The 14,851-nt window shown below is 40.7% G+C and overlaps 1 protein-coding gene and 1 long non-coding RNA gene across 5 annotated transcripts in view; one reads left to right on the top strand and one right to left on the bottom strand.

Moving 5' to 3' along the window:
* Positions 1 to 13,701, bottom strand: part of LOC140518690 (uncharacterized) — a 96,782-nt gene extending 83,081 nt beyond the window's left edge. The window contains exon 1 of the long non-coding RNA XR_011971989.1: positions 13,339 to 13,701. This is a non-coding gene — a long non-coding RNA (uncharacterized lncRNA). The remainder of the gene's footprint in view (positions 1 to 13,338) is intronic.
* Positions 13,667 to 14,851, top strand: part of FBXO38 (F-box protein 38) — a 119,206-nt gene continuing 118,021 nt past the window's right edge. For 3 of the 4 annotated variants that reach the window (XM_072631030.1, XM_072631028.1, XM_072631026.1), the window contains exons 1-2: positions 13,667 to 13,756; positions 13,856 to 13,945. The gene's annotated coding sequence lies outside the window, so the exon portion shown is untranslated. Of the gene's footprint in view, positions 13,757 to 13,855; positions 13,946 to 14,509; positions 14,596 to 14,851 lie in introns of all 4 variants that reach the window. The other variant, XM_072631027.1, reaches the window with a different exon arrangement.

Genomic DNA, 14,851 nt, shown 5'->3' with positions numbered 1-14,851 from the left:
GTTGAAATTTCCAAAAGACAGCTCATGATGAAGGACTGGTTCTCAAGAGAAAGAAAGGTATAATATGTAAATCTGTGAGTTATCTACATAGAAGTATAATTAAGCCAATGAGAACTGATGAAATGTGTGTGTGTGTGATTAGTTGCTTGGTTGTTGTCCTTCTCAAAGAGGACCAAAATGACATCACTATGATAAAGTCAAGTTTCAATGTGTCTGACTGTGGCTGATCAGACCAATATGAGCTCGAATGCTCTACTACAGATTAGGCACGGATAGTCCATGTGAACATTTAGGGTAGATACTCTGAATTTGTGCAACCTGCTTTTCCTTTGAGACATTTCAATTCTGCTTTGTTCACAGAGCACAGCACCTTTTCTGATGTGGGCACACCATGCTGAGTGATCCTGTGCCAGTGTCTCCCATGTCACACAATCAAAGTTCTTGAGAGAGACCTTGAGTGTCCTTGTATCACTTCTTCTGGCCTCCATGTATCTCCTGTCCCATGCGAGTTCTCCATAAAATGGTCTTTTAGGCAAATGTATGTTTTGCATTTGAACAATGTGACCAACCCATTGGAGCTGCACTCTCTGAAGCATAGTTTGAATGACTTGGCAGTTTAGTTCGAGTAAGACCTCAGTGTCTGCTACCTTATCCTGCCAGGTGATCTTCAGAATCTTCCTAAGACAGTTCAAATGAAAGCAATTCTATTTCTTAGCATGACACCGGTAGACTGTCCATATTTCACAGGTATACAACAATGAGGTCAGCACAAAGGTTTTGTAGACCTTCAGTCTGGTAGTCAGTCTAATACCTCTTCTCTCTTATACTTTCCTTTGGAGCCTCCCAAACACTGAGCTAGCTCTGGCTATGTATGTGTGCATCAACCTCATTATCAACGTGTACATCCCTAGAAAGTACACTACCAAGGTAAGTAAACTTATCCACAGCATTCAAAACTTCTCCATTTGCTGTAACTGATGGTTCCATGTATGGATGGTGTGGTGGTGGGTGATGGAGCACCTGTGTTTTCTTGGTGTTAATTGTGAAGCCAAAATTAGCACAGGCAGAGAATTGATCCAAATTTTGTTGCATCTCAGCTTCAGAGGCTGCATTGAGTACACAATCATCTGCAAACAGAATATCACGCGCCAACACTCCAGAATTTACCATCAATACAGTAGTTGACTTTGATGCCATGTTCATCTTCACTGAAAGCATTTGACAAGATGGCTGGAAACATCATGTCAAAAAGCTTGGGAGAAAGTACACAGCCCTATTTCACTCCACTGGTGATTGAGAAGGCATGAGAGCATTGTCCACTATCCAGAACCCTGGCAAGTATATCATCATGAAATTGACATACATTACTGATGAATTTCCCTGGGAAACCATATTTTGACATAATTTTCCATAAGCCCTCATGACTAGCAGTATCAATGGTCTTGGTCAGATCCACAAATGTTGTGTACAGATCTCTGTTCTGCTCCTGGCATTTCTCCTGGAGCTGTCAGGCAGCAAACACCATATCAACTGTTCCTCAGCCTTTCTGAAGCTACCCTGGCTCTCAGGTATACCATCTTCCAGGTGAAAGGAGCCTATAAGGAGGATTCTAGTGAGAATCTTGACAGTAATGACTAAGAAAGAGAGCCCTCACCCCACGCCCTGTGATTGTCACAGAACAATTTATTTCCTTTACCTTTATAGAGATGGACAATGGAGGCATCCTTGAACTCCTGGGGAATAACCTCCTCTTGCCATATAACCTAGAAAATTTCAGTGAGCTTTAGTATGAGCAATGGACTCCCTACCTTGTAAATCTCAGCTGGAACAGAATCAGCACCAAGTGCTTTGCCACATGAGAGGAGCCTAATGGCACTCAAAACTTCTTTAGTTGGAAGTTCAGCTAAGAATGGATTGACTTCAACCTGAGGTATACAGTCCGTGGTCTACAATGGGGTTTTTTGTTCAGGGAGGACCTGTACCTCTGGTGTGATGGCTGCTGAGAACTTTTCAGGGCTGCTTTCCACCTTTGGTGTCCACCTTTTCCACTCAATTTTCACTTATGACTCAAGAAGTTGTAGCATGCACAACAGTCACACCCCAGTAAACCATTTGGCAAATGGGTCAGACTAGGTTGAGAGTAACCAAGGGGTCTCAAACCCATTGATGAGTTAGGGGGGTGTCTACCCCAAGCATATATGTGAGAAAGAGAGAGGGGTGTGGGGGGATGATACAAGATAGACTCTTAGGGTACAATAAAAATTAGGAAGTATTATAGGGATGATAGTGTATGAAAAAAGACTGAGAAGGACCTGTCAGACAGGTAGGGAGAGAATCAAGAGACAGTAGTGCCACAAAAACCCAGAGAAGAAGGAATAATGGAAGGAAAGCTAGTCAATAGTGTCTAATGCCACTGAGATGCCAAGAAAGACAAGAACTGGGGGGGGGGGGGGGGGGCGGAGGAAACCAGATTAGACAATTAAAAGCTCATAGTATTGTTTTGGAGAGAGCCTTTTCACCTAAGTAATGAGCTCATAAGCTTAAATCAATAGAGTCAAAGAATTAGTGAGAGGTAAATAAGTAGAAATAATGACTGTACACAACTTTTTTTTAGGAACTTGCCTGAATAATTGGACTACCTGAAAGCTATGATAAAAAAAAGAATCTTGATACAACAATACAACAGATAATTTAAGAAAATTGTCCTGAAGCATTAGAACAAGAGAAAGCAGAAACAGAAAAATCACTACCTGACAGAGGTCCAATGAGGAAAACCCATAGGAATATTTATAGTCAAATTTTGAAACTGCCAGCTCAAGGAAAAAATATTATGAGCAACAAGAAAAAATTTAAATATGGTGATACCACAATTAAAATCACATAAGACCAACCAGCAGCAGTATTTAAAGACTGTAGATCTTGGAACACTGTATATCAAAGAGCAAAAGAACTGGAATTCTGGCTGAAAATATCATACCCAGCAAAGCTAAGCGTAACGGTGAATGACAAAAAAAGGACAGTTAGTGAATTGTCAGACTTTCAGGGTGTTGTTAAAAAGAAGTCTGGACTTACTAGAAGATTTGACATACAAGAACCAAGAGAAATATAAGCTATATACTAAAGACTAGTTACAAAGGACTCAACAAGGACAGACTGTTTATCTTTTATGCATGTAAAATGTAAATCTAAGATTGGTATTAGTAGTTGGGTAGTTTGTAAGAAAGATTGGGGTAGACCTGAATATGATATAACTTCAAAAAGTAAAACTGTTTAGGAACAGCTAAAATGAGTAATTATCTTATATAAATTAGGTAAGAGAAGAAGAACCCACACAGGGGAATTAGATGGGGGAAGAGGGCTGTTCTGGAAACCTACTTTCATTGGAAATGGGTTCAAGAGGGAACAAGACACATGTATGTAGAAGAGTATCTAAGTCTTCTAAATTCAGAAAGAAATAAAATGCTAAGAGGGTAGGGAGTGGGGAGATGATAAGGTAGGCAAGGGAATAGATTAAGGAGGGTACAAAAAAGTGTTTAGATAAAAGGGAATTGATAAGAAAGGGATCCTTGGAGGCAGGGTAGGAGGCAGGTAGGTGCTCTGCTCCCAAGCCCAGTCAAATATCTAAAAAAAATAGCTCTAAACAAATTCTGGAGCTGCAGAACCTACAGAATGAGAGTGAAGCAAATCTCCAGCCCAAGACAGACTGCAAGGTCTCTGGGAACTGTCTATCACACCACACTGGGAGCAGAGCACAGTCAAAGGGCCCAGAGTACACAGAGGGGACCTGAGCAGGCCTTGGGGAGACTGAATCTCTCACATCTGTGGTGGTTTCCAGACTTTATGACCCCAAAATACTGAGGACAAATTGGAGGTCAGTGGGAAAAGCCTTGGGACCAGTGTAGGAAAGTGGAGTGGTCCAGTCCCAGTACCAGATCAGGGGATGTGGGAGGGAGCTGAGGAACCCATGGTAGCCACAGCAGCAACAGGGGCAGCTGAAGCTACTGTTTCTGGAGCTCTAGGTCCACAGATTGTGGAGGAGTCAAGCAGCCAAAAGTACACTCCCCACCCCCACTAGAAGCAGAGAACTACCCTTGACAAAGAGCTCAGAAGTCAAGTAAATGGCTGGGGAAATGAGCAAAAACTGGAAAAAGAATCAGATTATAGAATCTTACTTTGGTGACAAGGAAGATCAAAATATGCAAAAAGAAGAAAACAAAGTCAAAGCTCCTCCATCCAAAGCCTCCCAGAAAAATATGGATTGGTCTCAGGCCATGGAAAAGCTCAAAAAGGATTTTGAAAATCAAGTAAGAGAAGTAGAGCAAAAATTGGGAAGATAAATGAGAGTGATGCAAGAAAATTATGAAAAACTAGTCAGCTGCTTGCTAAAGGAGACCCCAAAAATGCTAAAGAAAATAACACTTTAAAAAATAGACTAACCCAAATGCAAAAGAGATCCAAAAAGCCAAGGAGGAGAAGAATGCTTTAAAAAGAAGAATTGACCAGATGGAAAAGGAGATCCAAAAGCTCACTGAAGAAAATAATTCCTTAAAGATTAGAATGGAGCAGATGGAAGCTAATGACGTTATGAAAAATCAAGAAATTATAAAACAATAGCAGACAATGTGAAATACCTCATTGGAAAAACAACTGACCTGGAAAACAGGTCCAGGAGAGATAATTTAAAAATTATGGGACTACCTGAAAGCCATGATCAAAAAAAAGAGCCTAGACATCATCTTTCATGAAATTATCAAGGAAAACTGTCCTGATACTCTAGAACAAGAGGGTAAAATAAATATTGAAAGAATTCATCAATCACCTCCTGAAACAGATCTGAAAAGAAAAACTCTCAGGAATATTGTAGCCAAATTCCAGAGTTCCCAGGTCAAGGAGAGAATATTGCAGGCAGCCAGAAAGAAACAATTCAAGTATTGTGGAAATACAATCAGAATAACACAAGATTTAGCAGCTTCTGCATTAAGGGATTGAAGGGCTTAGAATAAAATATTCCATAAGTCAAAGGAGCTGGGATTAAAATAAAGAGTCAACTAGCCAGCAAAACTGGACATAATACTTCAAGGGAAAAAGTGATCACTCAATGAAACAGAGGACTTTCAAGCATTCTTGATGAAAAGACCAGAGCTGAATAGAAAATTTGACTTTCAAACACAAGAATCAAGAGAAGCATGAAGACATAAATAGGAAAGAGAAATCATAAGGGACTTACTAAAGTTGAACTGTTTACATTCCTACATGGAAAGATCATATTTGTAACCCTTGAGACTTTTCTCAGTACTTGGGTAGTTGGAGGGATTATGTACATATAGACAAAGAGCACAGGGTGAGTTGAATAGGAAGGGATGATATCTAAAAAAATAAAATTAAGGGATGAGAGAGGAATATATTGGGAGGAGAAAGGGAGAAATGGAATGGGGCAAATTATCTCTCACAAAAGAGGCAAGAAAAAGCTTTTTCAATGGAGGGGAAAAAGGGGGGTGAGAAGGAAAAAGTGAAGCTTACTCTCATCACATTTGGCTTAAGAAAGGAATAGCATGCACACTCAATTTGGTATGAAAATCTATCTTACACTATCTTACACTTACAAAGTAAGGGAGAAGGGGATAAGTAGGGTGTGGGGGAATGATAGAAGAGAGGGTGAATGGGAGGAGGGAGTAATTAGAAGTAAACACTTTTGGGGAGGGACAAGATCAAAGAGAGATAGAATAAATAGGCAGCAGTATAGGAAGGAGGGAAATACAGTCTTTCACAACATGACTTTTATGAAAGTCTTTTGATAACTACGCATATATAACTGATATTAAATTGCTTGCCTTCTCAGTGGGGATGAGAAGGGAGAAAGGGAGAAAAGTTTGGAATTCAAAGTTTTAAAAACAAATGTTAAAAATTGTTTTTACATGCAACTGGGAAATAAGAAATACAGGTAATGGGGTATAGAAATCTATTTTGCCCTACAAGAAAATAAAAGAGATGGGGATAAGGGAAGGGAGGGGTGTGATAGAATGGAGGGCAGATTGGGGGAAGGGGTAATCAGAATAAGCCGTGTCTTGGGATAGGGGGAGGGGAGAGATGGGGAGAAAATTTGGAACTCAAAATCCTGTGGAAATGAATATTGAAAACTAAAAATAAATTAATTTTTTAAAAAGAGCAAAGTAGTGGGTAGAAGTGAAGTGGAGGAGTCAGGAAGGATAGGAAATAAGAGATATGCACAATCATAAAACAAAGATCAAGATCAGGAGTAGAATATGTTAGGGAAAGTATATATTTATGTATGTATTTATATATGTATGTATGTGTATATGTATATGTGTATGTATACATCCATATCTATATATAAACATATCCAAGCTTAATTGTAGCCTTCTTGGCAGGGGAGGTGGGGGGAGAAGGGGAAAAGAACACGGTAAAAAGTAAATAACAGAGAACAAAAGAAAACTTACAGGGAAGCAAAGAAAAGATAGGATAACTCTCAATACAATGTGTAGTATCTATTTATAGGCTTTCTTGAAATGGAAGTTTATTGCTTTATTTTGAATCTTCTCATGTTTTGTGGTACACGGACACTTTTTTCTTTCTTATTTTGTATTTAAGTTTCAGTATTAAAGTTTATATGTTTCTTTTTCTTATTGTGTATTTAAGTTTTAGAAAAATAAAAAAAGAGAAAAAGAGAATTTGAGAAAGAAGAGACATAGGATGATAGAGGAGACAAAAAAGTCTAGTGAAAGTTTTTCAAGGATGAGGAGATTTTAAAAGCAGTAGAGAAAAAGCCAGTAGAAAGGGAAAAACTAAAGTTAAGGGAATGGTAGTGGGGAATCATGAGATCAAGGGCTCATGTAAAGGGGTTAACTAGGGAAAGAAAAGTCATCTCATTACTCTAGTAAATGGAAAAAAGGACAACAGAATGTAGGGTGATGAATGAGGGTTTGAGATGAAGAAAAGGAGAAAGGAATATACAGTAAATGCTCTTAATTTTCTCAGTAAAATAAGAAGTAATAACCTTAGCTGAGAGGGTTCAAGAAGGGGCATATTTGGGAGACTTCAGGAGAAAAGAAAATGTTTGTAACAGCTACTGTGCTTAGGGAGAGGGATAGACAATCAAATCAATATAACTAGTAAATAGTAACAGTTTCTCTTTTGGCCAAGAACCCTGGGGGTCTTCCCCTCCCAGTTTGATTTTTTTTTTTTTTATTAAAAGGGCCATCCCTTGACTACTTTCTTAAAGAGGTCTATTCACCAAATGGACATTACCTCACTCTAAATGAGAAGCTAAAAAGACCTTGGCCTAAAAGGTTCTCCCATTACATCCTGGGCCATCTCCAGTCATCCTGATAAATATCTAGCCACTGGATCCAGATAGCTCTGGAAGAAAAAGTGACTCTGGTGACCTTGTACAGCCCTCCCTCCCTCAAATCAAAATCAGCTGCAAGTAATGTCACCATTTTCCTGATGTCATGATCCTCTTCGAGAATGAAGGATGAACACAGACGATTGATTACGTAGAACTAAAAGCATTGTCTTGGTGGGATGAGAACCTAGTTGACATTCAAAAGCAGATCTGTAGTGCAATCAATTAGCTATTTTGATTAATATTTTCCCCAGCCATATTCAACAATATATATGTAGAAACAGATACAGTAGATGGTGGGAATAATTAAAGAATTTGGAATTTGACCCGGGATTAGAAGAAAGAGGAGGAGGGGGGACAGTATAGAGTTGAATTGATAAAAAGCAAGGTGAAGATTAAGAAGGGAGGAAAGTGAAGTTAGTGCAATCTTGAGAAAATACAATGATGTATAGGACTTGGAGGTTTCTAACTAATTCTCTATATCACCTTTCACAGAAGCTATTCTGAACCTTCTCTTCTCTCCTTCAGTCCCAAATATCTCCAGTTCATTCTATACACTGTTGCCATAACAATTTTCTTTAGGAAATATAAACTACTTTGCTTAGTTTTTAAAGGCCTGCATAACCTGCCCCAACCTACTTTCCCAACTTCAGTAGACATTACTCTCCCCTCTGGAGTGGAGATCTGGCCTTCTCTCTGTTCCTCATGATACTCAAAACTCCTATCTCTGTGCCATAGTATTGGTAGTCTCCCATCCTTGAAATGCACTCCTTCCTCACCTCTGTCTCAGATTCCTTCATTTCCTTAAAGATGCAGCTCAGATACCACCTTCTGCATGAAGTCTCTTGTATTGATAATATATTTTTGCTTTTTGTTAATGTAATTTTGCTTCTTAATGGGAAGATCTTTCCCATCCATTAATAGGCCCATGTGACCTGCCTGGGTATATGGATGTCTGAGTCACTTGGAGCCTGTGGTGGAAGGAGCTTGCTGAATAGTTGAAACAAGAAGGAGTGGAACAAGAAGAGGTGGAGCTAGAGCAGAGCGGAGAGGAAATTAGTTAGAGGACAGTCAGAGTTAGAGAATTCGAACAAGCAGGCAGCTGGCTAGTATGAGTAAGAGAGCTTGTTTGTGATTTTGTTTAAGGGAGCCTGCTTGTGATTTGTTTAAGGGAACTGGTTTGTAGGAAGTCTAGAAGGGAAAGACTTGGGGATAGTCTCGTCCTCTGCATTGTTATTATGTATAGATTTTTGCTACTATGATGGATTTAGCTTTCTGGAGTCTGAACAAATATTTTGGTTTTGTCTTCCATGTGGAGATTCTATGGTATTTTGTGATTCAGAATTGTGCCAGGATATTCATGGCTGCGGTAGGCATTGTTAATATCATGTTAGTGCTACACGTCTCGTGATCTGCCAATCAGTGACTTCTTTCAGATCATACCTTGTATTTAACTACTTGTTTGTATCTATCTCATATTTATATTATATATATTTTTAAATGTTTTTGTTCTTATTAGAATATAAGCTTATTTGAGTAGGGATCATTTCTTTTTTGTATTTGTGACCTCGTGCTTGGCACACAGTATATATACTTAATACTCAATGATTTGAAAAGAGTGAACGGATTTAACAAGACTAAGGCACAGAGAACAACAGAATGATAGGATATTATTAGTGAATTTTAGAGATTTTGATCAAGGAAGCAGATTATTTGTGGCTAGTGTTGAGATCCAAGATAAAGCCATTTCCTGTACATGGTAGAAGGCTGTGGGTTTTGAGAAGACTGAGTAATTTGGGAGATTAGTGTGTATGAGGGAATATCAGCATAAATGCTGAATGCTCCTGATATAGAGATAGGAGTTGGGGAAGGGAGGAAGACAGTGATTCAGGTGTGAAATTCCTTGGGAATAGAGGGAGAATGAACAGATGACCAGTACACAATAGCCACCTTGATCTATGTACCATGAAAGATTTTAATAGAATGAACTTTAAATGAGAAGTTGGGTAAAGGTGGCAAAGGGAAATTCTGGAAGAGGTCATAGAGGTCAAGCAATATCAAGGATGCAGTGACATGTGGGAGAAGCCAAGTCAGTGAGTTGAAGGAATGGGAGAATAGATACAGATGTAAAGGAAGTTTGTTCCTATAAAATTTAAATTCAGAAGAGATGTTAGAGGTTGCATTTTACATATGAGAAAACAGGTCTAGTGAGCTGAAGTGACTTGTACAAGGTCATATGAGTGGTAAGTTGTTGAGGGCTAGGATGGAGTATGGTGGCAAGTTCAGGATAGAACTTCGGGGAAAACCTGTTCTCTGAGACTGTGCTCATTATCATCCAGAATTGCTCTCCAAGCCTCCCTGGATGTGTTGTCTCCATGAGATAAACAAGAGAACTACAGAATACAACGGATATGTAAAACAGACAATGCCCTTTAGGTTAACATTCTTTAAGACAATAAGACTGGCCAAATTACTAGGACAGGAGATGAGTAGATTGTCATGTAGACTTGCAGTTTCTGTCTTTAAATACCCTGACCCTCGGATCAACAAATGGAGTTGCCCTATCTTCTCTTGCCTGCCCATGTGTCTTTCTTCTTCACTGCTTTCACTGAGCCATGTGGGGATGCCAGCAGTCCCCCACAGTAAGTAACAAAGCTGGGAGTTCATTCGTTAATTCAATAAATATACATAGATCTCAAAATATGAAAGTATAGAAACAGTACTGGATTTGGAAATAGATGACAGAATATCAGATCTAGAAAAGAAACCCATTTATCTAAGCCAATAGCAAAAAGAAATCAGAGAAAGTGAAAAAAATGATTATTTCTCTCTTATATTAATAACCATTTATTAATTGAGATGAACATTTTCCCTTTTCTATTTCCTCATTAAGAAATCTGCCCCTTGTAGGGTTATTCAAGTAGAATTTGAAGGACATCTCTTATGGATGAGATTACTGAAATCCTTCAGGTACATGCTTTTTGATTGGTTGGACTCCACCTAACTAGGAGACCTTACAAACAGAATACAGTGTAAACAAGATCTTACCTTTAGGAAATAAGCCCCTGTCCATCCTTGGGACCTTCCATTAGAATTTTGGGTGACCTAACAAATGAAGGGGTTGAAGATGGATTCTTTTGCCCATATTGCTGGAAGCAGCTGAATTCCCCACACTCTCTGCAGGGGGAGCTGAAGACTTTTTGCTTACTTCCTCATTAATATGTTTACCCCCTAATTGTTAACCAGTCTGAGTTGATTTCCACCCTCAGGTACATTACCTTTTCCAAAGGCTTCTTAAGCATTCAGAGGCCCCCAAGATGCTTCTTTGGTTTATGAAAATGAAATGACCATCCTTTTATTCACTAGCCATATTTAATAAAATTATTAATTACCCTGAAACTGAGTCTCTTGAACTTTTCATTTGTCACAAAAGTAGGTGTGTTCGACCTTCGCTGCTGAAGGCCATGCCATCAGGGAAATAATGACATGGTTTGCACTTGGCTTTGTTTTTTCTTGAGTGAAGGAGGGCTGTGCAGGTCACCAGCCTCACTTCTCCTCCAGAGCCATCTGAATCCAGTGACCAGATATTCACCAGGATGACTAGATATGACCTAGGATGAGGCAATTGGGGTGAAGTGACTTACCCAAGGTCACACAGCTAGGGAGTGTCAAGTGTCTGAGGTGAGATTTGAACTCAGGTCCTCTTGACTCCTGCACTGGTGCTCTATCCACTGTGCCACCTAGCTGCCCTGTCACAAAAGTAGCCATATATGGAGATATACTATTGACTTGGATAAACGGAATTCTTTGTTATTTGTTATAAGTTCATTGTGAAATTGGTCTTTGGTGGGAAAGGGGTTCATCTGTGAATATAAAGCTTGGGGCCTTTTTAAGAATTCCTCTTTAAGAAATGGCTATCAGATGGTTAGCATGAACCTAAAATTTATATACCCTAAAAAATTATATTTAAGGGATCAGATAGATATAATTTTATCCCAGTCGCCTCTCTCTCTGAGCAGAGCAGAGTGCTTCCCTGCTTCTTAATTCCTGCTTCCCCTGTAGAACGAATACAATATTCATAGCGCCTAAGCAGCCATGAGTATCCCAGGGCAATTCTGAATCACAAAATACCACAGACTCTCCACATGGAAGGCAGAACCAAAACATTTATTCAGATACTTGAAAGTCAAATCCATCATAGTAACAAAAATCTATACACAATAACAATGCAGAGAACAACATCATCCCCAAGCTTTCCCCCGCTAGGCATTTTTCATCATGAATTTTCTGGAATTATCTTGGAGCAATGCCTTCATCGGAGTAGGTAAATTAATTATCCTGTTGCTGTTCCTTTGTGTGATATTCTCCTGGTTTTGTTCACTTCACTTTGCTTCAATGTATATGTCTTCCCAGGTTTTTCTGAAACCATCTTGCTTGTCACTTTTTATAGTGCAATAATATTCCATCACAATCATATACCACAGCTTGTTTGACCACTCCCTTATTGATGGGCACCCCTCTGATTTCTAATTCTTTCCCATCATAAAAAGAGCTGCATCTTTTTGTACAAATACATTAATTTCCCTTTTTCTATGATCACTTTGAGATACAAACCTAGTAGTGATATTGGTGAGTCAAAGAGTATGCAGTTTTAGAGCTCTCTGGACTAAACTGTAAATTCTACATCGTTCTCCAGAATGGTTGAACTGGTTCACCACTCCACTAACCATGCATTATTGTTCCAATTTTTCCACATCCCCTCCACCATCTGTCATTTTCCTTTTCTATTATGTTGTCCAATCTGATAGGTGTGAGGTAGTATATGTTACTTTAATTTGCATTTTCCTCATCAATAGTGATTTAGAGTATTTTTTCACATGACTATTGATAGCTTTGATTTATTCTTCTGAAAACTGCCTGTTCAAGTTCTTTGACCATTTATCAATTGGTGAATAGCTCTTATTTTTATAAGTTTGCTTCAGTTTCCTATATCTTTGAGAAATGAGGATTTCTCATCATAGAAACATGCTGTAAAAACTTTTCCCTAGTTTCCTGTTTTCCTTCAAACTCTCTATTCTCAAAGTCATCCACAATACAACCAGGAATATGGTGATCTTCTGCTTAAGAACCTGAGGCATACAAATTCAAAGTCATTTATAAATTCAGAGAATAGAGTTATTGTGTATGGAGTAATTCAGAGAAATAAAAGCAGTGTGCCCAATAAATCATTGAGCATTTATAAGGCAGGAAAAAACAGTAGAAGAGAAATCAGTGGATCTGGGTTCAAATCACAATCCTGTTATTGACTAGTCTGACCTTAGGCAAGGCAAATCACACTTGAATATATCAACCAATGAGTATTTATTAATCATCTAAGAATGAAACAATTCCTACTCATAGGTTTACTCTCCAAGTAGGGAGTGGGGTAGATGAAATCTAAGGCTCTTTCTAGGTATAGATCCTGTGAAAATTTCACAGAATTAGGGGGGAAATTTTGGTTGCCATATTTTAGAAAATATATAGAAAAGGTTTAGCACGCAAGAATACTGGTGAGGGGATGTACCATAGAAAGACTTTTAAACAATTTTAATTGTCCTCAAGTGCAATGAGTTGCCTCCAGAGGGAACGGGTTTACAAAATCAAGGGATTTAGAAACAAAGGGGAACTTGGTATTTATCTAGTCCAATTCTCTCCTTTTACTGATGGGGAAACTGAGGCCCAGGGGAGAAGATGGTCTGAGCTAGAACAAAGGATATCCCAGGTCCTTCCTCAACCTACGTTGAGGCTTCCATGAAGGTCTCTGTCGCACTGACAAAATCCTGCGCTTTTTTCAATGGCTGGCACACAGCTGGAGCTTAATAAATGTTGACTGATTAAAGAAATCACAGGACACAGCTGAAAGGGCCTTATAGTTCCTGAAGTCCACCCCCTCATTTTAGGGAGGAGAAGAAGGAAATGATGGGACAAGCACTCACGTCTCGATCGGTCTCCTTAGAAGGGTTCTTTTTCATCACCTCGGGTCGATTCCATCTATGCCAAGTCGTTCTCCGTTTTACAGGTGCGGAAAACTGAGGCTCAATGAGGGAAGGTGCCCCCGCCAAAGTGTCACAGTGTGTCAGCAGCTGGCCCAGTAGGGCACCCCAAGGCTACCCCACACTAATTTCCTTTCCCCGACAATTTAACGCCCACATCCACCACACACAACATGGTGTTTTCGGCTTATCCTCACGGCGCCACTCCTAACATGGCACCCCACGCAATTTTGCCCCGGAAGTGGTCCTGGGCAGCGACGGAAAAGGAAGCGGCGCGGCGGCGGAGCCGGAAGTGCTTGCCGGGGTTCTCCCTCCCTCCCCCTTCCCGAGCCACAATAACAGACAGGAGGCCGCCGGGCAGGTGAGGCACCGGCCAAACCTCGGGAGGCTCCGGGTCCGGACGGGGCGCGGCGGCTGCGCCCCTCCTGAGCCCGTGTCTCCTCTTGTGTCTCCCTCACAGACGCAGCCGCAGCCTCGGAGCCGGAACATGGTCCTCCCGCGGGCCCAGCCCCGCGCAGCCTCCGCCGCAGCCTCGGCCTCCGGGCGCCCGGTAATGGGGGAGGGGGAGCCCCGCTGTCACGGCCGCGAGACGCAGGAGAAAGGGGGAGGGGGCGCACGGGGGTGTCCGGGACCCGCCGGGGGCGGGGGCGCAGGAGAGCGAGGGTGGGAGCAGGGCACGGACAGGGTGGAGGAGCAGGCGGGGATGGGGGCGGTGGACGGTGGGAGCCGGACACCTGGCTGGGAAGAGGGGGGATGGGGAGAAGCGAGAAGGACGCAGAGCCGGGGCGGGGGCCGCCGAGGGGTGCCCTGTGGCTGGAGTAGAGAAGGAGGGCAGGAAGGGAGGGGAAGCGCTGAGACCAAGCCGAGTAAAGTATGAGCCCATGAATCGGGGGCTTGAGGAAATCTTGGGGAAACGTGTTCTGCCTGAGATGAAAAAAGAAATACGTCATTCCATCTTTATGGGAAATATCGCAAGCCCCTTCCCTGGCATGGAGCAGAGTTTGGGCAAGGGTGGAGTCGGTGGTCCTAAAGGTTTCTTGTAGGACTGATTTTCCATGGGCTTCTCTGCTCACCCTGACAGTTTGACTTGTTGAAACTTGAACCTTCCTTCAAGGTCCAGTTCAAATGCCACCTCCTGCTAACCTTCCATGAGTTTTCATTGTGAGACAGAAGCCATATCTTTACCTTTCAATTCCCAAGGTAACTCGGAGGTACCATTCTTCTAGTTGTTATATTGTAAATTATTTTGTAGTTATTTCTGTCTTGATCTCTTCCACTAGATATTAGCTTCATAGGCAGGGACTCTTATTTTATCTTTATCTCCTGAAGAGTCTTTTATTAATATTAACAATTACTGCTGTTTGTATAATGCTTGACCATTTACGGCTCTATGTATGAGCTTTAGAAGCCTACAACTTCAAGGGAACTTAGTTATCCCTTTTCCTTTTAAAAATAT

The sequence above is a fragment of the Notamacropus eugenii genome, chromosome 1 (genome assembly GCF_028372415.1).
Source record: "Notamacropus eugenii isolate mMacEug1 chromosome 1, mMacEug1.pri_v2, whole genome shotgun sequence".
Taxonomy (NCBI): Eukaryota; Metazoa; Chordata; class Mammalia; order Diprotodontia; family Macropodidae; genus Notamacropus; species Notamacropus eugenii.
Note: the sequence above shows the minus strand (reverse complement) of the source record. Positions and strands in the feature narration are given on the sequence as shown.